A 7,229-nucleotide genomic window follows, 5' to 3' on the forward strand; every position below is an offset into this window, starting at 1 on the left:
CTAGTTGGAACTACTTTCTGTGAACTCTTCTCTACATTAGTCACATTTTCAGTATGTATTCCAAAAGTGTCTATTGTAACTCTAAAGGTAACTAATAAAGCTAGTACATCCCATAATAGCATTAATAATCCAGTACAGCAGCAGCACATACTACACCATCTTTTCAAGAAGGCACATCTACTTTGATTATTCTCTGTGTTAGCCATTTTACTACTTTGGCAGTGTCTTTTGACTTAGCCTCTTCTACTCCACTACTGAGATTTAGAACTCTAGATTATTTCACACAGCTAATTTCAGATTTTCTCTTTAGTTCACTCAATTTGGATTTTCATCACTTTTCACTTCTTCTTCAGCAGCATCAAATTGTATCAGATCTTCAACAACATCCTGTGCATCTGACTCTTCTCCAATGCAGTCAGGATAACTTTCAGGATTCCAACAGTTTTCTCTTCAACCACTTCACGTATGGTCACCTCTGGATTTCCTTGACTTTCTGCCTCTTCACCTTCAGACAGTGCCACGTACGTCCATTCCAGTGACCTATACTTCTGGTTAGGGTTTCTGATTCTCTTGATCTCCTCTGGTTCCTTTGAGACCTTTTGTTTTTCACCTTTTGCTTGATTCTGACTAGACACCTCGTTCACCTGTTCAGCTTTCGATGAATTTGCTTGTGTCAGTCTGTACCTCAGTCTCTTTATCCTGTTGGGCCAAAGATCTCCTCTTACAACCCTTTTTGGTCTCACTTCTTTATTATTCCTTTCTCCGATCCAAGTTCTCTTTCTCAGAACTCGACCCTCTGATTTCTCATTTTCACTCTCATCCGATTCTGTCTCATTTGCCTCTTGTTCTTCAACAATTTTCTTTCGCTCCACAGTTTTTTCCACCACCGATTGAGATTTCCCTAATTCTATCCCTCCTCGGGTCTCCGACACGCAATCTTCTTGCTGTCTACTTGTCCCTTCACCTAGCTTATCAGGAATGTTCCCTACACCTCCTCGGGGGTCTTCCGCAATCTGTCCCTCTCTATCTTCTTCTGACCCTGCTTCTTCAGGTGTAATCTCAAGTGGATTTTCAACCTCCTCATCTGATTCAGGTGTAGTCTCTGTGGAATTGCTCTTTTCTCTTCTTTCTTCTCTACTGCTTGTTGGACCTTCAGGCACTCTTACAGAATCCGATCTCTCCTCTGAGACTCTCAATGTTTCTCTTGAAGCCTCTCTTGGAAAGAAAACAGAATCACCTGACTCCCTTTCTCCTTCACCCCTTTCAGGATTCTTTTTTCTTCTCACTGGTTCAGTTTCCGCATCATCACTAGAATCTGACTCTTCAAAATATTCCTTACCAGTCCCATCTTTTGGATTTGGAACTCTCAGAGTATGACTTGCATGCACCCAGTTTTTCACACCAGCACACTTTACTGCAGTTTTTGTAGTTAGAATAACTTGTCTTGGCCTTCCCCACCTTGGAACCAAGCAATTTCTTCTTCTGTGCACCTTAATCCTCACCCAGTCCCCTGGACTCAGATCATGGGCTTGCTTCTTCTCAAGTGTGGTAGCGTCTTCTCCAACCTGGTGAAACACAGAATGAACTGCGTCAGCCAGGCCTTTACAGTAATCCAAAATCATGTCATCAGTTATTGTCATCAACTTGTTGACAGGCACAAATGCATGTCTCATCGCACGTCCCATTAATATTTCGTGCGGACTCAAACCTGTGGTTCTATCTGGAGTAGACCTAATAGTCATCAGCCCTAGAGGCAAGACATCAGGCCATTTCATTCCAGTGGCTAAACACATCTTACCAATTCGTTTTTTGATTGTGCCATTCATCTGTTCAACGACTCCAGAAGCCTCTGGTCTGTATGCACAATGTAGCTTCTGCTGTATGCTCAATGCTTCACAAATTAAACCCATGAGCTAATTGTAGAAGTGTCCACCTCTGTCAGACTCAATTGTCACTGGGAACCCGTACCTAGGAATCAACTCTCTTAACAGTAACTTTGCAACTGTTATTCCATCATTTCTCCTAGTCGGATAGGCCTCCACCCATCTTGAGAACAAACAGACTACCACTAGAACATACCTCAATCTGTTCACTTGGGGCATTTCAATGAAATCTATTTGCATTCTGGTAAAAGGACCTCCTTCTCTGCCTATTGTTCCTAGACTCACCACTGTCTTTTTCCCAGTATTGAACTGCTGACAAATCAAACATCTCTGACAGATGCTCTCTGCAATCAACCTGAACTTTGCATTGTACAAGGTTTGCTTGAATGACCTAATCATTGCATCCCTCCCCAGATGTCCCTGGCCATGATACATTCTTGCCATTGTCGACAACATGGAATTGGGCATGACTGGTCTACCATCTCTATAGATCCAAACATGATCTGTCTCTCTTGGGGCACAACCTGCCTTGATCCAATCTCTCATTTCCTCATCTCCTGCCTCATCCTGCAACTGTTTCACTTCATCCCACGTTTCTAGGACATTAGTAAACATCACAGAACAAAAAGACATCTCCCTTTCTCGTGCCCTATTAATTGAATGATTGTTCTTTGCACAATACTGTGCTATGTCATTGGCAAAATGATTACCAAGAGTAACAAAATCATCTCCTTGTCCATGAGCAGCACACTTCACAACTGCTAGCTCTTTAGGCAGCTGTATCGCCTCAAGCAACTTTCCAATCCCTTCAGCATTCTTTATTGGAGTCCCACTCGATGTCAAGAAACCCCTCTGCAGCCAAAGCTGGCCAAAATCATGAACGACTCCAAATCCGTACTGACTATCAGTCATCACAGTCACTCTCAGATTTTTCCCAATTTTGCAAGCTTTCGTCAATGCCACCAATTCAGCCACTTGAGCAGATCTCACTCCTTTCAAAGGCGAAGCTTCCATAACTTCTGAAACCTTGCACACCGCATATGCTGCACTCAGTACACCATCATCAGTTCTCAGACACGATCCATCCACAAACAACACATGATCACTCTCTGGCAATGGCAAATCTCTTATGTCTGGTCTCGATTTTGTGCAGTAGTCAAGCACATCCAAACAATCATGATCAACATCATCTCCCACATTCACATTGTCAGCATCTGGTAACAACGTCGCTGGATTCACATTCACACATCTCTCGAGAGTCACATTTGATGCTCCCAGAATGATTTTCTCATATTTAGTCAGCCGACTGTGTGACATATATTGAGTCCTGCTTCTTGTCAAAAGAATTGCCACATCATGAGGTACGAATACCCGTACAGGATATCCCATTATTATACCCTCACTCTGTTCCAAGCTTCTGCATGTAGCAGCTGCTGCTTTCAGGCAACCTGGCAAACCCACAGCTACGGGGTCAAGTGTTGATGAGAAGTACGCAATCGGCCTCCTCAGTTGTCCATGCTTCTGAATTAACACTGAAAGTGCACATCCATTTCTCTCACTGCAATACAACTCAAACTCTTTCTCATAGTCTGGCATTCCCAAAGCAGGGGCTTCACACATTCTGCTCTTCAACTCTTCAAATGCTGCCATTTGTTCTCCATCCAGTTCCAATGGGTCTCTCACCTCACTTTTGGTCAACTTAATCAGTGGCTTTGCTATCAGGGAGAAATTACTTATCCACTGACGACAATAACCCACCATCCCCAGAAACATCCTCACTACTCTCTGGGTCATCGGGGCTCTCATTCCTCTGATAATTTTGATCCTGTCATCGGTCACCTTTCTCAGACCCTTTTCAATATTGTGTCCAAGATAATGCACCTCTTTCTTGCAAAATTGCAATTTGGCTGGAGATACCTTTAACCCTCCATCTGCCAGATGATTCAGTAAAGCTATGGTATCTACTTCACAAGCTTCACGTGTCTTTGATGCCACAAGTAAGTCATCAATGTACTGCACTAGTACTGAACTTTCAGGCATGATCAAACTCTCCAATGATTTTTTCAACAACTGAATGAATATCGAAGGACTCTCTGTATACCCCTGTGGGATACGACACCATGCTAAAATACGCTGTCCAAACCGAAATGCAAAAATCGGCTGGCTGTCATGATGCAATGGAATTGAAAAGAAAGCATGACACAAATCAATCACCGTGTACCACTCGGCATCATGAGGAATCTGATACAAAATCACTGAAGGATTTGGCACAATGGGACAACATGCCACCACAATTTTGTTAACTTTTCTCAAATCTTGCACAATCCTGAACTTTCCATTAGGTTTCTTTAGCCCCATTATCGGTGAATTACACGGGCTACTCAGTAACTCTCTCAAAACACCCTGTTGAATCATCTTGTCAATTATAGGAGTTATTCCCTCAATTATCTCGGGTGTCAATCTGTATTGTGGGATATTAGGATAAACAATCCCCTCTTTCACTGAAATCTTCACTGGATCTACATTATTCATCAATCCCACATCTTCTCCAGTAAAATCCCAAACTGCTGTTTTCACTGTGTGTCTCAACTCCTGAGGCAAATCATCTGGATTAAACACAGCATATGTACCAACAATCTCACTCTCTCTATTATCTAGAGTCATCCGGTACAAAACATCCTCATCTGGTGTCTCAAAAGCTATTCTATCCGGAGTACAGAAAATTGTACAATTCATCTTGCACAATAGGTCCCTACCTAACAAGTTCACTGGACTAGTGTCACAGACTACAAACCTGTGCATGTCTGAAAATTTCCCTATTCTTACCCTTACTGGTTCGGTAAGACGAGTCTTAATCTGTGTATTGGCTACACCAACTACTTGGATTGCTTCGTCCGAGAGAGGAAGATTTCTAATATCTGCTGACCTGACAGTTGATCTCGTCGCTCCTGTGTCTACCAAAAAAGTAACACTCTCCCCATTTATTTTCCCATCTACAAATGGTCCTGCCTGGTCTATTTCTAGAGTTGCACCAAGTATGCACTCCTCCTCCTCTCTTCGGCACCGTCAATAGTCCCCTTCAGACTCACTCCCCTCATTCTTTAACCAGTACTGCTGTACCAGATTAGAACATCTCGGTTTGTTTACCTGCTCATCATTGTAGAATCCTGAGTCCTGGTTATACTTTTGGGACCCTCTATTCTGCGGCAAGGGCGGTTTTGGCTCTTGGCTCTGCTGTCTGACAACCTTCTGCTGTTGCTGCTGTTGATTACACCCCTCGTTCTGCACCTGTTGATTTAAGGGTTTATTCTCATTACTCACTAATGGTGGATTGGTACACTCGGATCTCCAATGCCCCAATTGTCCACAGTTGTGACAAGGGAACTTCTTTTTGGCCTCCTCAAGATTCCCCTTTCCTTTTCCCGCATATCTGGGCCTATTTCCTGGATTATTTGCCTGTTCCACCAACTGTGCTTCTTGTCTCTCAGCAACTTTCACTTGTGCCCACATTGCTTTCTCTTTCAGCTTTCTCTGTTTTGCCTCAATCTCATCACTGAAGTACTTTGCATGTCTCAAGATTTCATCAATCTTTTTACTCTGCCAATCAACTGTATGCTCACGTATTCTTTCACTGATTTCAGGTCTCAAGCCATATACAAATCTGTATACAAAATGACTCAAATCCTTGTCACCCAGGTGTTCATCTCCACTGAACTGTTTAAAAGCCAGTATCAGCCTTTCGTAAAAAGCATGAACTGATTCTTTTGCCTCCTGATGTGTTCGATCTATCTTAACCCAGTCTGTCTCTTTCGGGGGTACTTTATTTTTCAGGAACACAATCACCTGATCATATTTTTTCATAACCTCTGGATCTGGTGCTCCTGTTTTCGGATCTCTTGGATACTCCTTAGCAGGCCAATCTACAACTATTTTACACTCTGCCCACAAGTCTGCTGGAACAATTATATCAAACAGACTATTCAGGTCAATCCACAGCACTTTTGACAATTTCACAAACCTGTCTACCTGCCTATACCACTCGACGGGCTTTTCTCTCAATCGAGGGAAATCATTCGTAAATGATAAAATATCCTGTCTAGTCCATGGGACTTGTACATATCCTCCTCCAGGAATCTCTCTCATAGGATAAGCATCCACTGTTTTCTCTTTTTCTCTCATGGGAAAAGCTGAGTAAGTCCTGTCCACTGAATCTTCCCTTTTCTTATACCACCTATCCTTCCACTTTTCCACATCACCCCATTTTCGCAATAAGGCAATCATTTCCTTAATCTGTCCTGTTCTGCCAGCACCATTTAGATTCTCAATATCTTTGTCAGAGAAATCCACCCTGTAAGGCTTCTGCAAAGCTTTCACCTTATCCATGTCAACTCCTTGTTCACTCGCTATTGCCCTTAACCTGTCATGTGTACTTTTAGCCCTCCAGGTGATACTCTTGCACATAAATAACAACTCTCCATCATGATGGTTTTTTAATATATCTGTAGGAATTGTTCCTGCAATAAGCTCTTCCAATTCTATGCGCAACCTGGCTACATCAATTGCCTGTGAATCTTTATCCTTCTTTTGAAGAACTTTCAACCAATCATTCAAATCTTCTGCTGTTATTTCAGTAGACTTTTTCACTGCACCCACTTGTTCTGCCATCCTCTGTGGTTCTAAAATCGTTCCTCCCAAACAACCAGTATTCAATCCTGAATTAGGCTGCACATCTGATCCTCCACTACATGTGTCATGTCTTGACTGCCTCAAATTATTTTCACCCGTCCTCATTCTTGATTCCTTCAAAGTGCAAGTACCAACCAAACCATTTCCAACATAGGGAACTGTCAAACCATTTTGACCCATTCTTTGTTTATCAAAAATAGGCACAACCGGACCAATTATTACAGGCACTGTAACTGCTTCAAGATTTTTCGTCAGCTCTCTAATTTTCTCAGTCAGCTCAGATGTGGTTCTGGCTAATTCTCTTGTTTTCTCGTCACTGACTCGATTCTCTCTCTCCCGCTCTCTCTCTCTTTCCCTTTCCGTGAAAGAGTTACCACTTTTCAGATCAGGTGTCACAACCTCAGTTTTAATAATTCGCAAAGTATCTCTAATTGGAGTAGCAACTGGCGTGCTTTCTTCTGGTTCTGGTCTATACGGAGGTGGTCTCTTGTAAATCATGTCATCCAAGACCTCATCCTCGTAATCATTAGGCCCATACCTTCTCACTTCTGTATCAGGCACCTTTTCTGCACCTTTCCTCCCTTCCGCTTCTTCAACAGTTCTCATAGGATATAATCCCTCTGACATACTAGCATCTCGCCATCTCCTCATTCCATCATG

This window comes from Triturus cristatus, chromosome 5_2, assembly GCF_964204655.1.
Source record: "Triturus cristatus chromosome 5_2, aTriCri1.1, whole genome shotgun sequence".
Classification (NCBI taxonomy): domain Eukaryota; kingdom Metazoa; phylum Chordata; class Amphibia; order Caudata; family Salamandridae; genus Triturus; species Triturus cristatus.